Source organism: Petaurus breviceps, unplaced genomic scaffold, assembly GCF_028583685.1.
Source record: "Petaurus breviceps papuanus isolate PSGF00001 unplaced genomic scaffold, PetGlider_PUasm1.0 186, whole genome shotgun sequence".
NCBI lineage: Eukaryota > Metazoa > Chordata > Mammalia > Diprotodontia > Petauridae > Petaurus > Petaurus breviceps.
The window spans coordinates 53,681,388-53,702,645 of NW_027185798.1; the positions used below are offsets into that span (position 1 = coordinate 53,681,388).

General features: G+C 35.2%; 1 pseudogene; it reads right to left on the bottom strand.

Annotated features, from left to right (window-relative positions):
* Nucleotides 1-2,999: 2,999 nt before the first annotated feature.
* Nucleotides 3,000-3,695, bottom strand: LOC138162195 (large ribosomal subunit protein uL1 pseudogene; annotated as a pseudogene).
* Nucleotides 3,696-21,258: the final 17,563 nt, after the last annotated feature.

Consider the following 21,258-nt stretch of genomic DNA (forward strand, 5'->3'; position numbering starts at 1 on the left):
CAAAAGAACTGACCTATTAAAACCAGAAACTGGTTTCATGGGAAATAACAGTAAAATAAATTTTAAAAATTGACAAATATAATTTTTAGAAAGAACAAAGAAAACTAAATTATCAGTATCAAAAATGCTTCATCATAGGAAGCTAACTGGTGTGCCTCCACCATTGTTTTGCCTTGTTATATTGATGAAGCCTAGCATAGCGGGAAGTGACTCAATTATATGGAAATCCCCCGCAAGCTACTTTTGCCCCTTCATATCTCATCATTCCTCTGTTGCCCAAAATGGGTAGATAACCATGAGCACTTAGCCAATGGGTGATTATGGTTCTTCCCTGCAGACTACCTTTCTATCAGCCCGTCATATCAGATGGATTTTTTGGGGGGAGGGGGGTTTGCTTTTTGGAGGGTTGAAGGCAAGGCACTTGGGTTAAATAACTTGCACAAGGTCACACCACTAATAAGTGTTGTGTCTAAGGGTGGATTTGAACTCAGGTCCTCCTGACTCCAGGGCTGGTACTCTATTCACTGTGCCACCTAGCTGCCTCCATGTGGATATTTTGACATCTGCTTATTAGCCCATCCCATGCTTATTGACTTGTTAGGAACTCCTGAAAGGTCAAGATAGTTCACTAGCCCTTTTGTCAATCAATACAATTATGTATTTTGTGTAGATCAGAGGTGGGGAACCTCTTGGCTTGAACCTCTGGCTTCAAGCCCACATATGGCCTTCTAGGCCCTTAAGTGCAGTCTTTTGACTGAGTCAGTGTTTTACGGAACAAATCTTTTTATTAAGAGGATTTGTTCTATGAAGTTTGGTTTCAGTCAAAGGGCTATACCTGAGGACCTAGAGGGTCACAAGCGGTTTCAAGGCCAAAGGTTCCCTACTTCTGCTGTAGACCCTACTAGAGGGTAGAATAAGAACCTATACTCTTGGTCAAGCACTATAAAACTAAGCTCCTGAAGGAAGGGAGCATCTCAAATCATAAGGAAGATCTCAGTTCTACTTCACTGGAGGGGGCCATGGACCCTTTAATGAAGTGTCATTGACTCAGATCTCTATCTCAGTGTTTGTTTGTTTTTTTTTGCAGATTGGACAATTTTGAAAATCCATGCACAAAGAAGAGAAACCAAGGCCTGTGAAAGATTGGAGAATGAAGGAATGTTCATCAACTGGGGAATGGCTGAAAAAGTTATGGTTATATGATTGTGATGGAATACTATTATGCTGTAAGGAATGATGAAGGCCATGATTTCAGAAAACCCTGGTGAAAATTTATATGAATTGATGCAAAGTGATATAAGCAGAACCAGGATAACAAGGTATACATTACTGTAAAAAGATAATCAACTATGCAAGAATTAGTCATTCTAATGAATATAATGATACACCACATTCCAGAAGACTCATGATATAAAATAATATCAATGTCCAGATAGAAAACTGATGGACTCAGAGTACAAACTGAAACATTTTATTTTTTTTTCATTTCTATTTCCTATCTTCCCTTTTATTTATCTTGCTTTTTTACTTGGAAAATGGCTAAAGTAGAGATGGTTTACATGACTTCATATTTATAATGGGTGTCATATTTCTTGCCTTCTCAATGTGTATGGGAGGGGCTATAGGGATGGAGACAAATTTTCTGATGATTTTAATTTAGCTTCTTGAATTTAACAGTTGCTGCTAGCACAACAAATGTATGATATTTTTTTCTTCTTTTTTTTTTTTTTCCTAAACTAGGAACACAGTAGAGGAAACTTTACTTCATTAGATCATCTTTTCAGCTCATTTTGTCTGATTGGTTGCAAAGCTGGTAGTGATTTTTGTTATTTTCAATTTTGGTCCATTTTCCTTTCATATCTGTAAATGTAAAAGAGGATTCCCAACACTTGAAGAGGAATTTATTTTTAATTTAATACCCTCAGGTATTACTGAGATGTAAATATTCTCATTCAGGATTCTATAGTGCATGCCCTCTGGTCACATAGCAATATGCATTAGCCATAATGATGGTTTTTTAAAGCAATTTGGCAAGAGCCATAGACTCAGTCTATCTCTAAATTGAAGATGCCATTTTTATTTATTTCATAACCATCTTGGGCAAAAATGGGCAAAAAAATAGATTCCTACTAATGAGTGAATGACCATAAAGTGTTTATTAAAGACTTATTAAATGTTATTCACTGTGCTAAACATTGTAGATAAAAATGCAAATTGTCAAGGGGCTTACATTAAGCTTATGGAGAACACACATATAGGGGACTGGATTTTGGTCTTAGAAATCTAAGGAATTAGTGAATTGAGACATCAAGGAGTTTATTACCTTGTCCTTTCCATAAATAATGTACAGATCTTTTAGCATTCTATCTTCTATTTTTCTGTTTTAATAAAAACAAATTGGGTTTCAGCTGAAAAAACTTCAACATACATACAAATAAACCACAATGGCAACTTAATTGTACAATTTTCATTGCTTTCTTCCTATCCCACCTTCAATTTAATTCACTCTAGTGTATAATTTTCTGTTTCCTTTTTTTTTTTCCTTTTCACTCTTCAGTTTCCATTATAGTATAAAATCAGTGGGCAGGAACTCTGTCAATCAAATATAAAAATGAAATAGTCTGCTGGAGGAATCTATCCACTGAGGGAAAGGGTAGCAAAAACATGACAGAGAACATGTATACAGATGAGCAAGTACAAAAGAAAGAAAATAAATAAGATAGAAGTATTTCAGGGGAGGGATAGCAATTACTCAAGAAATCATTAAAGGTTTAGTATTAGGAGAGAGAATTGACCTAAACCTTGAAGGTATCAAGGGATTGTGAAAATGAAAGATGGATTGTGGGCAAGGATAAAAATAAGAGATAGAGGCTAATTGACACAGCAATCCCTGCCATTTTCTATAAGAAACCTGAAAAAGTGTAGTCCATCACAATACAGGACAAATATCATTAAAAAACAACAAACCCAATTGCTCAAAGAATTCAATTTGATAATCATTTTTTTTTTTGCAGCTTCCACCATTTATTAACACCATGTTGATTTAATACAGCCACTGGGGTTTGCCCATGGTGCTCCTGATATACAATGCCCTCACATTTTGCCAGTTTTTCTTCAGCAGAGAAAACAGGAAATTGACAGCCAAATGGATGTTGTAGACAAGCTCATCATCTGTCATCTTCACATGGCCAACAGCCACCACTAGACACAGCACCTTCTTCATCTGGAACTTGATAGTAGATTTAACCTCATCAACTTTTGCCACCATATTCTCACTGTGAGTGAGCAGAGATGGAAATTGCCGCCTTTGTTCAGACCAGGGCCCAGGATTTGAGGAATTTGCTTGATCAAAGACTCAGAGGCCAAAAGGCATCATATTTTTTAGCCAGTTTCTTGACCAATTTCTTGTTCTTATTCAACTTCTTCAGGGCCTAGTTGTCCATGTGGGGGATTTCTACAGCCTTGGCTTCATTGCAATGCTGCTGGTCTCCCAGTACACACACAGAAAATTTAGGTCGGGGTGTGGATTTGAGCCTGACTGTGCCAGAGAAACGTTTATCCTTTTGAGGATCATAGTTCTTCAGACTGATCTGCAGCTCCACAGTTTCCAAAAACTTTCTTCATTTGCGCTGGGTTCCATGCAGAACCTCCCACACAGCTTCATAGAGCGTGTCATGTGAGACTTTGCTGCTCATGGCTGTTCACTGGTCACAAGCCAGGAAAAACAATAATCATTTTTTTTAAGTGCCTGCTTTTTGCTAGTCCCTGAGGATAGAAAAAGACAAAGTGAAACAGACCCTGCATTCAAAGATTTTACATTCTGCTAAAATGAACTAGGTGAGGTCCTTTAGCAAAGGGCCATCTCAACCCAATAAGATCCTTCTAGACATTTTCTTCAATTATTTTGGGAATTTTGGACTGTCCTACACATGTTTTAAAATAGCTGCATGAAATTAAACTGGAGAAGGTGCTAAAATAGATGATAAAAATAAAAAAGTCTAGACTACCTATTCAAAAATAAGATGTAGTGTTGTAAGGCCCCAAGTAAAGGTTTTGAAAAACTTTGATCACTTTGTCAGAATGCAATGGCAATGAAAATGTTTCTTAATTTTCTATATCATAACATTAACCAGTAGATTGTTGGGTGTCCTTATGCTATGATAGGTTACATTTTGATAGCATTCCCAACTTTATATCACTCATTGAATAGAGTAAGTTACTCAAATAATAGGTATCATAAACCCAGAACTGGAAGAGATATCAGAGGATACTTAGTTCAACTCCCTCCTTTTACATATGAGGAAAATGAGGTTCGGGTATATTAGCTGTCTTGCTAAGGTCAAAGAAGTAATAAATGTCAGAGTCAAAATTTTACCTTAGGTCCTCTGATTCTATAACCACTATACTTTTTAAAAATATCAACCTTACATCATAGACATCTGATTTATAGTAGAAATATATTCTTCACAATGTATCTTGGGAATCCACAGTATGTTTGATGCTGTATGTGATCTGTCATTTTGGGGGGTTTAAAATAAAAGAATTAAGATACTCCCATATTTCTTTTAGCTATAGGCATATTTTAATTTCTTGATTTTTCTCCTCATGTATGACATATTAGTAATGCTAAGGATGACTATGCATGAAAAATAATTAATATGAAATGTTAATGTCTTTGGGTGGCTAAGCCCTAAAATTAGCTTCTACATTTTTCTTATTGTATTTTTTTCTTCTCTTAATTATCAACTCTTTTTCTAAAGTGATTGAAATACCTTAAATAATTACTAACAGGGTTCATTGCAAATCTCCAGATTGCCAGATATGGATAGTATAGGTGCTTGCCTAGGTGAAATAATTTGAAAGACCCGCAGGAAGGAAACCCATCTCCTCTAATATCTCCCTTACAGCTTCCCATGTCCTTATATATCTCCTCTACATCATCCTGAACTCTGTCATTGCTACTGACCTTTACTTCCTATGGGATCAAGAATTATTCGGCTGACCTTCTTTGAAAAATGCAAATGTCCCAGTGAGGGACAGCAATTAGTGAAACTGAATTTTATCATCTCCAGTCACTTTCTACTCAAACACAACTGGAAGGGGCAGGAGAGCATAAGAGCAGAAAGGACCTTGGAAGGGTCCTAAAAAGAAAAATCATTAAATCATAGATTTTGATACAGAAGGGCCCACAAAGGTCATCTAGTCCAATACTCTCTATTTTACAGAAAGAAAACTGACATTAGGAGTTGTAACTAGCCCAAGGTGGCATAGATAGTGATGGGCATAAGAGTTGTTCCCAGGTCCTCTGACCCACAAATCTAGTGTTTTCAACTTATCATGCTGCCTCTCAAAATATATCAAGCAAGAAAGCCAGAATCCAGAAAAGTAATATGTGTTTCATAAGATTCAATGCAAATTCCACTAATGTTTTCAAAAGAACTTATGTGCAAGAATAAAAACCGTATGGTGTTGGAGGGAGAGGGCCAGCTTGGGAGTCAAGGAAACCTAGCATCACATCATGGATCTAGTACATACTGTGGAGATAAACCTAGATAATCTTTCAGTGCTCCAAGCAACACCCAAAGAATATAAATTACAGAGTTCTTGTGATCTGTATCAATGGAGAGCTTCCACATCATTTGTTTCTCACAATGGTGATTTTGCAAATCTGAACCCTATACATTGCATAATGAGTGGAACTACCAATACAGATTCTAAAACAAGAGTGACCTTGAACTTGAAGAGTTTATATTATACTGGGAGGACACAATATGTACACAAATAAGGCTAGTGTCTTCCCTCTGACAAAACCTTCAGAGTATTTCATTATGCATCCTGTTTGTGCATAGGTATTCAGATGTGGTGTCTACCATAGAATGTGGACTCCTTGAAGGAAAGAATTGTTTTTCTTTTCATTGTATTCCCCCTTCAAGTATAGAGCTCTACACATAGTAACTTCTTAATATTTGCTTCTTGGCTTGACTTGACAAGTGAATAAACATGAAGTGATTCCAAGAGGAAGAAAGCTGTAGAGGGGTGAAAATGTTCATACCTATAGAAGAGATGCTGTGTTACTCGCTACACCTGAAGTTTTCGCCTACATGAAACAACTACTTTGAAAGGGTCCCTTTCGTCTATAGTCATTTGTGAGGAATTTCATCAAAATCTCAGGTTCAATGAAAGCAATATAAAAGTCATTTTTTCTTAATGAAATGTCATTTAACAATGGTACTAGCACAACAAAACATAGTCTTTGTATTAAGAAAATGAAAACCAGAACAAAAATACTACTGGAACAATAATAATCATTTTGAAATATATATAACCACCTTGTTGCTTGGTGAAAGAGTTATTATGTAAAAAGCCAAGAACACAGTGGTCTCTAAGGAACTTGGATGACTAGTGCTAATGGTATTATATCCCAGAGCACTGAAAGAATGTCTGATTGCTGACCACTTATCAGTAATCTTGGAAGATATGGAAAACAGAAGATGTGTTATATGCCTAAAGATGGACAAACATCCCCATTTTCAAAAATTAGGAAAAAAAAGTTTCTAGCTGCAAACTATATACTAGTACAGGAATGGGGAACCTACAGCCTCAAGGTGATATTTGGTCTTCAAGTGAAGTTCTTTGACTGAATCCAAACTTGACAGAACAGATACCCTTAATAAAGGATTTGTTCTATAAAACTTGGACTTAGTGAAAAGGCCACACTCAAGGATCTAGAAGGCCACATGTCGCCTCAAAGCTACAGGTTGCCCACCTCTGTACTAGTGAGTTTGATTTCAATCCTGGCCATCTCCTGGGAAAGAAAATTAAAAAGCCTGTGAACACACCCTGAAGTGGTGATTGGTAGGAGGCAACATGGATCTATTCAACATGGGTTTTGCCAGATAAGATCCATTTCTTTTATTTTTTAAATAAGTTTGGTACATTGAAAGATTAAGGAAGTGACACCTAAGCAATTATATTTAGATTTCAATAAGGCATTAAAATAAGTCTTTCATGATATCCTTGTGGATAAGATGGAAAGATACAATCTAAATGATGGTATTCATTTGGGAGTATGATGGCAGGTTTGCATGAATAAGGATAATAGATGACACTCTCATGCTTTCCCAGTCATCAAAGTAGTAGAACTGGGCCTATATGATTATTCCCATGCTTTTCAGCATGATGCTTTTTGTCAGATGCCTTCATCAAGGACAAAAACAGCATCAAGGTCAACTACCTGGGATGTTAGTTGGTATTTTTTTTTAAATTGAAAAAGCTACAAGTTAAGACTAAAAGGAAAAGATTTGGCCTGTGACTTTTTGATGATTGTGCACTCAGTGCAGTTTCTGAAGCTGAGATTCAACAAAGTATGAATTGATCCTCTGATATTTGTGCTAAGTTTGACCTAACAAGTAACTCAAAACAAGAGAGGGTTTCCATCAGCCAACACTGCACCATCCATCCATACATGAAACCATTGGTTAAATCAGAAAATCTGAATGTAAAGGATAAGTTCATTCTCATTGGTGGTATGCTTTCTAGGCATACACATATAGATAATGATGTTGACACATATTACCAGAGCTAGTTAAGCATGGGAGGCTGCAAAGGAACGTGTGGGAGTTTTCATCTTTTGATGTATTAGACTGCCTATCCATTGTGCTGACCTCATTGTTGTACACCTGTGAACCCTACACAGTCCACCAGTGTCATGCCAGATAATTGGACTACTTTTGTTTAAATTGTCTTAGAAATATTCTGAAGATCAACTGGAAAGATAAGGTCCTGGACACTGAAGTCCTTTCTTGAGCTGAGCTGTCAAGCATTTACACTTTACTACAGAAAACACAGTTCTGATGGGCTAGGCATCCTGTCAGAATGCCAAAGGTACATTTGCCTAAACAACTAGTTTATGGAGAACTTATACAAAGTAGGTGTTCACATGGTGGTCAGAAGTGATTCAAGGACACTCTCAAGGTCTCTTTGGAGAACTTTAATATCAATTGTAAAAAGTAGTGGACACTGGCTGTAATGCCATGTACAGAAGCTTTCCAGAAGAACTGCTACTGTGAACAGCGTTTTTAAGGTTCTGATTACTCAGTATAGTGATCACTCTATTCCATAACAAAAGCAAAACATCCATGGAAAATCAAGATACAGCATTCACCATATTATAACTTTTCACAGAAAATAACAATATAATATTCACAACATAGTCTCAAAGTAAAGTAGTCACTCTTAAGTTGATTCAATTAGTCACTTATCAGTAGTCTCAAAGTACAATATTCAAAGTCTTGATTATCTCAATCAGTCACTTATCAGTAGTTTCAAAGTACATTAGTCAAAGTACTCAAAGTATAATCAGTCACTTAATCAGCAAAGTCTTACTAAGTATCACACACAAAACCCTCCACCCCTTACGTCACTAGTAAACTAAAATTCTATAATTACTTCAGTACCCAAGGAGAGGTCTTTTCATCTTGACTTGGGGCCTTTTCTCAGATTCCCTGTATCCCCTTCTATGGTCCCAGATTCTACCTAGATTCACCAGACTGTCACCTGGGTTCAATGGCAGACAGCTCCCAGTTCCTTCACCAGCTCTCTGGGCAGGTCCTGCTCCATACTGAAGTCCACAGGGTCTGGTCCATGTCAGATCCTTTACCATTTCTGCTCCAGTGAATTCAAGGCTGAACCAAGCTGCAAACAAAGTCTCAGCATCCCAGCTATGCTTCACTCACCTGAGCTCCTGGCTCCTGGGCTCCTGGCTCCTGGGCTCTGGGGCTCCTGGCTCTGGATTCTGGGCTCCTGGCTCCAGCTCCTGACTCTGGCCTGCTGGCTCTGGGCTCTGGGCTCCTGGGCTCCTATTCAGAAGAAGCTCCACCACCACCACAAGTTCTCAGGACTCAGTTTTCCATTCTTCTGTAGCTACTCTGCCACCAGATCTCAGTCTCAAGGAAATTCTGACTGTGCCTCTCTGGGGCTTTTCTTATATACATAGTATTACCTACTTTCTTTGAACAAACTCTTCCCTTTATGTCAGTTAACAGGAGACAGGAGTTCATACCTTCTGTTCCCCCAATCAGAGGCTTGATCAGTTACTAAGTATTAAGTACCTGCTACTTTTTCGAACACAAAAGGGATCTCCAAATTCAAAATTACATTACCATTACACTGGCACGAGGTCATCCAGTATCTTAGCACATCAAAGAAGGAGCTGTGCTCTATGTACAAAGCTGAAATATGGTAGCTTAAAAAAAATAGAAGATATGAAAATTGAGAGACATCTCCCTCCCAAATGGTCACGTGGACTATTTGCTCCCTATCTGTGGTACAGTCTTCTGACCTCATATTGATATGATCAGCCACATTCTGATATACTGTCCTTTGACCCCAACATTGTGATATCATTTTGGTCCTCTTCCAACACAAAAGACAAACAACAAAAACTTTTGATAATATCAAAGATTAGTAAACACACACATATAGATACATACAACAACATGTGAATATATTATATGAATGTGTATATGTATACGTATAGTTGACATGAATTTGCATATATATATACATACATTGTGTATTTCATGTTATCTGTGCCAAAAAATGTAATTATTTTATCATACAGTATGTTTCCTTTGGAGAAAAAAATAGATTTGAAATCACTAAGTTCCTTGATAGCTGAGTTATCACAACAGTACCAAGAAACGAGCATCTAAATCCTTAACATATGGAACAAGTTCTGGTTGTCCTTTTCATCTATTATTTCTTCCCAAAACTCAACCTTTTTTTGTTTCGCTACTTAGTTTATATAATTTTCTTGCATTTGTCTTTGTCTCTGCTTCTGTCTGTCTCTCTGCCACTCTGACTTTCTTTCTCTTTCACACACACACACACACACACACACACACACACACACACACACACCAGCAACAATAACAAAAACCAATAAAAGATGAAGGGTTTGAAATTCAAAATTAAGAAGTGAATGCTCTCATTTTACGCATTGCTTGAGATGGGTTAGTCACTGATAGAATATTGTAAAGATCTTTCATGACTATACGATATCACTGTTATTACAAATTAATGTCAACTATTTATATTCAATTTTAATTATGAAAGTTTTGTTTGAAAAAATACTCATATTTAAGGTGCATTTTTACTCATTACTAAAGGTAATGTTAAATTTAGGAAGCTGGAGTATTTAGTATCTATAAAGGTATGCTTTGGGATGGCATATCTTAAATGACTTATTGTATGCTGATACCGTGTTTCCCATATAATAAGACCTATCCTGAAAATAAGCCCTCCCCTTACTGTGTAAGATTCCTCTAAATTAAGCCCTCCCCCGAAAATAAGCCCTATCGAGATTGCTACTGTAGTGAAGGTGATCCCCTGCGCTACACGCTACATTACGGTACCCTCTGTATGCACCGTCCCCCCCCCCCGGGTTAAATGCACACCGCGCTCCGAGCTGCATCCAATCAGAGCTGCAGCAGTGAGAGCGTCATCCTGTTCTTCCCCAGTGATTTGATTATTGAATAAAGGTACTTTTTTTGTTCACATTTACCTGTTTATTAAAATTGCTGTCAATGTTCATTAAAATAAGCCCTCCCCTGAAAATAAGCCCTCTGGTGTTTTTCTGTCCAAAAAAATTTAATAAGACAGTGTCTTATTATCGGGGAAACACGGTATATATTCTGAAATACTAATGAGTTTGGAAGATCTGACTTCGCAAGATGAAACTATAAACTTTAGATGAAACTATAAACTTTCAATGTATTTATGGAACTTCCATGAAATGAAACAAAGTGTTTGAGTGTTTTTCTCTTATGAAATTAACCTCTTCGTTTCCCAACCTTCTACTTCTTTGATACTTCAATAGATACTCTTCACAATGATGTGTAATGCAACCATCTACCTTGTACAGCTCCCCTACATGTCTTCCTGTAAATCTAGCTCAGAAGATCCAACTAACATAGAAGGTACCTTAATTTTATTCTCTTGATATTATATGGAAACCAGTAGAGAATGCAGCCTCTATATCCATCATTCCTCATTCTCATAGGCCACCCTCTTTTCCAGTCGTGTGTCATTGATTATGTTCATTATATTGTTTCTCTGGTCTTTATCCAATTGTAAGTAAAATATGTATTGTACCCTTCATCCATTGCAGTGTTTGCTGAGATGTGACCTGTTTAACAATTTACCATCTATAATATATCCATATGCTTGTATTCAACCAGATAGCAAGTTGTGTGAAAAATGATTTGTATTCAAAGCAAAAACAATTATCAAAAACAGCAAAGATGGGAGTAGAGTGGGGGTGAGAATGGGCATTGGACCATATCCAGTCCCTATCAGGTAAATTGCAAAAGATCAAGCAGAAAGTAAAAAGCTGACAATTGTTTTACTAAGGAGTAGGGAATGGACTTTTTATTGTATTATTTATTTTTAATGTGAGACATAGCTATGGCACCTGGATGGCCTATGGAAGATGTGGTTCTATCATAAGCATCAATAAAAAGCCAACCACTTGGGATTATATATCTTTTCCTAAACTGATGCAGTGAATATCATGGCAATATAGGATTTGGATCATTAACTCTAAACACCTCATCAATTCATCTTTAACAACATACATACTGGGGCTGCTGAATTGAAAAATGCAACTGTGGGTAAAACTCATCTATTTTAAATGGTAGGGAAAAAAGCAAGTGGAAAATGACATTTTCTTTTTATGTTTACATTTAAACTATGTATTGCCAACAGCAAAATCCCCTGTAAATGGATAATGTACCTGACTAGAACATAAAACCCTGACTGTCCAATTGAGAATTCTAAAAAACAAAACAAAACAAACAAAAATCTCCACAGTTTTCTCTGTATCTATATATCTCACAATCTATTTAGTGTTATAATGATCACACCAAAGAAGTCATTTCATGTAAGCAACTATTTTTTTTTTCCTGGCTCACAACTAAATACACCTAATCACTATAAGTTACTCTATGTCATCGCCACTAACCTATGATTCTTATTAAGATAAATCTCATCACCTCCCAGGACAAGGAAAGAACATATTTATTAGGCCCTGTAGCTATATTTCTGTTTCAGGGATAAAAATTTATTCAGTAAGAGACAAAAAAGTCCAGTCCTTTAAAATATAGATTCACAACGCTTGTGTTCTGTTAAAATTTAGTATGTCTTTCAGGTGTAAGTACTTCATAGTTGTATTTTATAATGGAAAGCATAATCTTCACTTTCAGATCACCCTGTGGACTTAACATACCTCCCTAGGCCCAATTGATTCTGGTTTCCTGACTGAGCTATATGACCATTTTTTCCTCTGAAACGAAGTAAAAACAATTTTAAAGGGAAGAAAAAAAGAGAAGTTAAAAAAGGTCAAAATAATCATAGGGAACACTGGAAATAAAAGACAGTGTGTAAGTGGTCATATTTTTTTTTCTTTTGTACAAAAAGGCAGAAAGGGGAGATGGTTCCTACAGAAAATGCTAACACAATGAAACATATCAGAGTGATCAGATGAAAATAAATACTTGGTTGGCACCCTTATGAAGAACTTATCATCTTCCATAAAAGACCCTTTACAATCTTAATTTTTTTGAAGACAACAGAAATGAAACTCAGGTTAATCACAATAAACGACATTATATATTACTTTATTTCAGTGAATGTACAATCTTCTTTTAACAGTTGAATGTGCCATCAATTGCAGTTACCCTTTAGTGTAACTTTACTTAATTGATTTCAGGGAATAATAAGCTTTGTAAATTTCTTTTTCTCCTCTGTGTTAAATAAGAGTTTATCAATAAAAAAATAAATTAAGTGAGAAAAAATCTGGTTCAAGCCTACATTTCCAGGATATTTCTTCCTCACGTGATTTTCTAGGTTCCTTCAAAGCTCAACTTGAATGTTCCCTCCTACACCTCTACATGAAATCTTCCCTGACCTCTTCAGTTATTATCATACACAGCCCCCATTTCACTTTGGATATACCTATAATACATGCTGTTTTATTTATCTATGTGTTTTTCCCTAGTAAAAAACTTGATTCTTGCAAATTTGTCACTTTATCTTTGTTTTTCCAATTACTAGCCGAGTGTTTCACTCATAACAGATGCTTAATAAACATTTGTTAATGTAAGAAATTAATACTAAGCAATCACTAAGACTTATTAAGCACTTACCATGTGCCAGATATTGTGCTAGCTGCTGGGGATAAAAACATAATGAATGACACTTATTTTTGGTTCTTATTATTTATTTCTGTTTTATATCTACTTCTATTACACCACCATCCTCTCAGTAGTCCAGACTCTTAACTTTAGAATGATCTTCAATTCTTTCCTATCCTATGTTATTATTGCCTTCAGACCACCTTTTCTATTTTCACAATAGTTGTACCTGAAGTACTTATCTTCTCTCATATAAACTGTTGTAATACTTTCCTTCTTGTCTTCATATTTCCTGTGCCTCCTCTTTCTACTCCATACTTCACACTTCAGCATACTTAGTTTTTTGCTTAGTTTTTTTTTTTCTGGTGTTCCTCTGATCATATCACATTTATTCAACTTCTCACTCTGGCTCTAAATTATCTATCAAATAAAAGCTAAGCATTTAGCTTGGTATTCAAGGTCCTCCAGAACCTGATTTCAAATTATTCCTTGAATTTTATTGAGACAGTGCTCCCCTTGATGTTCTCCATGTGCCAGGCAAATTGAATTAAACACTCCTCCCACTTTTTCTAACTTTACCAGTATCTGTGACTTTAATTGGCATCCAAAACTAAGGTGAGCTTAACCTTCATCTGCATTTGCTGAAATCCCCTGCCTTCAAGGACACATTCTCAATGAAATCTTCTCTGAAAATAGACTCTCCCTCCTCAGATTTTGCATAGTACTTTTTAGGGTTCTAGACTTTGAATTTATAACATTTTCCCTTAGGATTGAACAGAATTATTTGCTTATGTCATACCCCTTCCATTTAGTTAAAAGTTTTTTTGAGGAAAGAGATTATGCCTTATTTAATCTTTGAGAGGTGGTAGGTTATATCAACACAGGCATGATAATTATGTCAAATATATATTTTTTAGTTTTCAATATTTACTTTTATAAAATTTTTGAGCTCCAAAATTTTCTCCTTCCCTCTCTTCTGCCCTTCCCAAGAAAGCACGCAGTCTGATAGAGGCTATACATGTACAAACATATTAAACATATTTCCATATTAGTCATGTTGTGTAAGAAGAATCAGAACAAAAGGGGAAAACTATGAGAAAGAAAAAAAAGATAAAATAGTATGCTTTGATCTACATTTAAACTTTATAATTCTTTGGATGTAATCATCAATTTCCATCATGAGTCTTTTTAACTGTCTTGGATCATTGCATTGCTAAGAAGAGCGAAATCTACCAAAATTGGTCATTGCACAATGTTGCTGTTAATGCGTATGATGTTCTAGTTCTATTCACTTCCCTCAGCATCAGTTCATGTAAATCTTTCCAAGTTCTCCTTGAAATCCATCTGTTAATATTTCTTATGGAACAGTAATATTATTACATTCATATAACACAACTTGTTCAGTCATTACCCAACCAATAGGCATCTACTCGATTTCTAGTTCTTGGCCACCAAAAAAGAGTTGGTATAAATATTTTTGTAAATGTGAGTACTTTTCCTTTTTTATGATCTCTTTGGGATACATATCTAGTAGTGGTATTGCTGGTTCGAAGGGTAAGCACAGTTTAACAGCCTTTGGGGCACAGTTCCAAATTGCTCCTCAGAATGCTTGGATCAGCTCACAACTCTACAGCAATGAATTAGTGTTCCAATTTTCCCATGTTTTCTCAAACATTTATCAATTTCTTTTTCTGTCAAATTAATCAATCTCAGAGGTATGAGGTGGTACCTCAGAGTTGTTTTAATTTTCATTTTTCTCTAATCAATAGTGATTTAGAGCATTTAAAAAATATGACTTCAGTTTCTATATCTTCATCTGAAAACTGCCTAGTCACATCCTTTGACCATTTATCAATTGAGGAATGACTTGTATTCTTGTAAATTTGACTCAATACCTTATATATTTTACAAATGAGGCCTTTATCAGAGAAAGTGGCAGTAAAAAAAAAAATCATTCCCCAGCTTTCTGCTTCCCTTCTAATAGTGGTTTCATTGGCTTTGTTTGTGCAAACCCTTTTTAATTTGATATAATCAAAATTATCTGTTTTGCATTTCATAATATTCTGTATCAATTGTTTGTTCATAAATTCTTCTATTCTCCATAAATTTGGCAGGAAAACTACTCCTTTCTCTCCTAGTTTGCTTATGGTATCACCCTTTAGGTTTTTTGATCTTATCTCAGTTTACAATGTAAAATGTTGGTCTCTACCTAGTTTCTGCCACACTGTGTTCCAGGTTTCCCAGCAGTTTTTGTCAAATAGCGAGTTCTTATCCAGAAGCTGGGGTCTTTGGTTTATCAAACAGTAGATAACTATAGTCACTGACGACAGTGTCTTGTGTACCTAACAGATTCCAGGGATCAAACACTATTTCTTAGCCAGTAGCAAACAGATTTTGATGATCCAGTTTTATAACACAGCTTTAGATTGGGTATGGCTAGACCACCTTCTTTTGTATTTATTTTCATTCATTTCTTTGATATTATGGATCTTTGTTCTTCCAAATGAATTTTCTTATTAATTTTTCAAGGTCTACAAAATAAATTTTGGTAGTTTAATTGGTATGGCACTGAATAAGTAAATTAATTTAGGTAAAATTGTCCTTTTTGTTAAATTAAATTGGCCTATCGATGAGCAACTGATATTTTTCAAATTATTTGGATCTGACTTTATTTGAATGAAAAAATATCTAATTATTATGTTCACACACTTCCTTTACATAGACTCCCAAATATTTTATATTATCTATAGTTACTTTAAATGGATTTTTCTTTCTATCTCTTGCTGCTGGGCTTTGTTAGTAATATATAGAAATGCTGATGATGCATGTGGGTTTATTTTGTATCCTGCAACTTTGCTAAAGTTGTTAATTATTTCAAGTAGTTTTTTAGTTGGTTCTCTAGGATTTTCTAAGTATACCATCATATCATTTGCAAAATGATAGCTTTGTTTCTTCATTGCCTATTCTAATTCTTTGATTTCTTTTTCTTCTCATTGCTAAAGCTAAGAATTCTAGTACAATATTGAATAACAGTGGTGATAGTGGACATCCTTATTTCATCCTTGATCTTACTAGGAATGCTTCTAGAATACCCCATTACATATAATGCTTGCTGATGATTTTAGATACATACTACTTATTTTAAGGAAAACTCCATTGATTCATATGCTTGCTAGTATTTTTAATATGAATGGGTACTGTATTTTGTTAAAAGCATTTTCTACATTTATTGAGATATTCATATGATTTGTTAATTTTGCTATTAATATGGTCAATTATGCTGATATTTTTTCTAATATTGAATCAGTCCTGCATTCGTGGTATTAATCTCATCTGATCATAGTATATAATCCTTGTAATAAATTGCTGTAATTTTTTTTGCTAATATTAAATTTTTTTCATCAGTATTCTTTGGGAAAATTGGTTTATAATTCTCTCTATTTTGGCTCTTCTTGCTTTAAGTATCAGCACTATATATATGTACATACATACATATATATGTAACATAAATTTTGTAACACAAAAAGAATTTGGTAGGACTCCTTTGTCTATTTTTCCAAATCATTTATTTAGTATTGTAATTAATTGCTTTTTAACTGCAGGTAGAATTAATTTCTAAATCCATCTGACCTTAGAATTGGGTTTTTTTAGGCAGTTCATTGATGGCTCTTCAATTTATTTTTCTGAAATGTGGCTATTTAAGTTTTTTTTTTTTGCCTCTTCTTTTAATCTGAGCAATTTATATATTTTTTAAATACTCATCATTTCACTTGGATTGTCAGACTTATTGGCATACAATTGGCCAGAAGAGCTCCTCCTTATTGTTTAAATTTCCTCTTCATTGGTGGTAAATTCACTCTTTTTATTTTTGATACTGAAAATTTGGTTTTCTTCTTTTTGTCAAATCAAATTAACCAAAGGTTTATCTATTTTATTGTTTTTTTCCCCATAAAACCAGCTTTCAGTTTTATTTTAATAGTCTTCTTACTTTCAATTTTATTCATCTCTCTTTTGATTTTCAGAATTTGTCAGTTGTTATGTAATCAGAGATTTTTAATTAATTCTTTTTCTAGCTTTTTTAGCTGCACTCCCTATTCATACATCTCTTTATTTTAGTCATGTAAGCATTTAGAGTTATAAAATTTCTCCAAGAACTGCTTTGGTTGCATCCTATAAGTGGTATGTTGTCTTATTGTCATTCTCTTTGATGAAGTTATTGTTTCTATGATTTGTTGTTTAATCCACTCACTCTTTAGGATTAGATTAAATATATTATTAATGAAATATATGACAGGAAAAGGGGGTTGATTAATCATGTAGTGAGTGGTAGAGATAACTAATGGGTAGTCTTAGCAATACATGCAACATGAAGTGATTGCAAATAAGTCTTCAGGTGCATTGAATACACTCTCTTTGAAAGGCATTCCAGAGATCAATGGAAGATAATAGCATCATACATCTCAGAAGAGACTTTAGATGTCATCAATTCCAAAAATCTCATTTTGCAAATAAAAATAAAAAAAAAACAAATTAGACTTTAAAAAGTTAGCTGTCCTGCCCAAGGGTACATAGGCAGATAGGGTCAGAGATATGATTTGAATGTAGGACACAAACTGTACAGGAAGAGGGAAAAATATCATCTCCTGTAGTCCAACCCTCTGCATTATGAGTTTCACAAAATTCAATTTATCTGGTCCTAAAGCAATAAACATACTGTAGTTTTACCTAATTGATTTTTTTCCCTGTTTTGGATGACAAAGATATTTTTTTTAATGGGCTATTAAATTTCAAGGCAAGGAATGGTCTGTGTGCTCCATTGATATTCTTTCAAAATCATGGGAAAATGAGGATGCCCTCTGTGCTTTGGGTGGAGTTCCATTGGATGGCAAACCTACAGGAGGGATCTTTCTCTCAGAGTCATAGAAGATGGGGAGGTATGAATGGGTTGCAATATGCATAGTTGGAGAAAACATCCATATCAATGAGATCATGGATCCATAGGAATACAGGCCATCCTAACCTCCATACATTCCTTTGCAAAACCACCATTTTATTTCCTGTCACCTACTTAGAGTTTGAATGTGGGTAGAAGGAAGACTTCTTTTTTTTTTTAAGAGCTTTTTACTTAGGAAATTCAAAGAATAATTCTCAATTTATATTACCTATAAAAGATACCCGTAACAGTCTGACTTTATAATGTGATTAAATGCCTAAATATTGGTTTGCATTTTTATAATTAAGAATTTTAGCACAACTATTGTTAAGAACATACAGTTCTGTTCATCAGGAACTTTTCTTTTTAACCCCCTCAAGATTCTGCATTTTTTTTCACTGTGTTCTATGCTGTTAGGAAACATTTATGCAAAGTTATTTCACCATTAACATAAACCAAGCATACTGGCACATCCTAGTTTAAAAAATTGGCATGCCAGTGTTCATTTCTTCTAATTTATCTCTCCTGAAGGAGAACGCAAAAAAGAATTAAATCCCTTAGGTTGGTGTTCTTCCAGTTGGAGGGTTTAGGCTGTGCTGATTTGCTTAGTTTCCTTTGTTTATCATTTTGCCTTACAGAGATGTACTAATTCACTTCTTTAAAGCTGTTCTAAAGATCTAAAATTGGAAATTGTGGTTTATAGAAGGATTCTATTTTGAAGCAACTAAAGGACATTAAATAATAGCAAAAAAAAAAAACCAAACTAATGGAGAAAAGCTTAACAGTACCACACACAACAGTATCTCCCATTTACAAAGCACTGACAAGTTTGAAAAGTGTTTTCTTCCAAATGACCTTATCAGGTAGGCACTATGATTATTATTTCATTTTACAGGAGAGGAAACTGAAGCTCTGGAGACATTTAGTCACTTTCTTGGAGTCATAGTGATAGCAGAGATCTCCAGTGGTATTCAAATCCAGGCCTCTTCACCACAATTCCAGACTTCCAAGCCACTCCATCCTCTTTCTTCCTAAAGCTCCCCCAAGCCTTTGGGCACCACCTGCTTTGAGTTTGAAGGGGGATTCCCCAGTTGGTCTTAGTGATGATACTGATCTCAAGATTATAGGTTTATAGGAAACAGTTAAGTGCTGCAGTGGATAGAGCACCACCCTGAAAGTCAAGATGACCAGAGTTCAAATCCAACCTTGCATGTTTATTAGTTCTGTGACCCTGGGCAAATCACTTAACTCCAATTGCCTTTAAAAAAATCCTACTCTTATTTATTTAGGCTGGAAAAAAAATATACTTTAAATAGTTCTGCCTCCCCATTTTAAAGATGAGAATATAGAGACTGAGAGGTATCATGTAACTTGCCTAAAAATTCAGATACTGAATAGTTGAGTGAGGTTTTGAGCACAAGTCCTTTGACTCTGAAGCTAGCACTCTTTCTTTCCACTGTAGCCAACTGCCTCCTTGGCCTGGTTTTGATACGATATATATTCTGCAGACACAGTCTGATACTAGTTTCAAAACTCTAGCCCTAGATTATTTTTAATCTGTTTCTATTATATTTTTAAGGATATAAAAGCCATGTCAAAGATAACTCAGGGTGTCTACCTCATTTACAGAATATCAAGTTATGTTAAAGGGTCTGCCATAATTTTTCCTTTTCTTAAGGCAATCTGTGATCTCTGGTTTCTGTTTTCTATAGATATTTGAAGTTGTGAGGTGACTCTGTGAATAGATATTTGCAGACTATATTTTTAAACTGAAAAGAATTGTATGATTAAAGTTAATTATTATTAAGCCTTTGAGCCAAATTAAAATGCATTTGTCCCATGCTATTGTCCAATGTGGATTTGAGACATTAGCTTGCCTCCTAAGATGTTTTGCTCATTATTCAATGCTTTTAATCAGATCAATCTTAGATATTCCCGTATGTGATGGCCAGAGAACATCTGGGACTCTAAGGAGAAAATTAGCTTCTACTCTAGAAAAGGTAAGTCTTTAGTTTTTGATTGTTTTTTTTAGCAAAGTGCACAGATGTTGGCCAAGAGCTATAGTAGTCAGGATGGATGACAGCCACTACATTCTGCCTGCAGGGCATGCTCCTTTTAAAACAAGGAATATCTATTTTAAATTAGAAGACAAGACACTAAGCTTAAAAACAAAAAGTCTAAGGAAAGAAGAGAATTGGGTTCCAAGCTGTCTATACCAATACACTAGAAACAAGGAAACTACTGTGGGAAATAGTCATCTTCGAGTAGAGATGAAGCAAAAGTGAAGAGCTCATATTCTAAAACTTACAAGGAAATAATCATTGCTGAAGCTCCTGTGGTAATTGGGGAGGGTGTTTTGGTAATATAGCACAATCCTTGTGCCACCATCACTTCTAAGTCTAAAAGTCCATTTTATAGTCATATCCATGTCATATCCCCGTCTGGGAATAATGTTATTTCATCAAGTAAACAAGTATTAGGTATTATCACCACCAGAACCACAACCACCACCACCACCATCATCATAATCATCATTTCATCTGGTTAAATTTGTTTGGCTCCATAGTCACTAGAATCATGCAGCCCTAAAACCAGGTCAGCCTTTTCTCAATTGTACATCATTACTTGTAAAGGAAGGCCTAGTTGTGTGGGTGTGGGTTGTTTCAAATGGCTATGCAGCTTTCAAATTTGTGTAGTTTCAGATGGGAATGAGGTATTTGAAAGAGGGAGAAAGTCTGTGGGAATAGGAATGCATTAAAATCAGTTAAGCAAAACTAATCATAAGGACATACAATTGGCTTACAAGAGAAATAGGATAAGAAAAAAATGTAATTTGGGAGAAGGTTAAAAGGACACTCCTAAACAACTGACCCCCCCCCCAACCCTACTGATAATATTATATATAAATAAAATGAAGGTTTAGGTTTTTACAAAAAAAGCTCTCCCTTTTTGCAGGGAAGGGGTATTCATTAGGCTCACAATTTTGAGGTGGGTGTTAGGGGGAAGATGGGAAGAAAATTTTTCAACTCAAAACCTTATGGAAATGAATGTTGAAAACTGAACATTAAATAAGTTGGAAAAAAAACAAAATAAAACAAATAAATAAGACAAGATGCACTCTCTAAAATATGA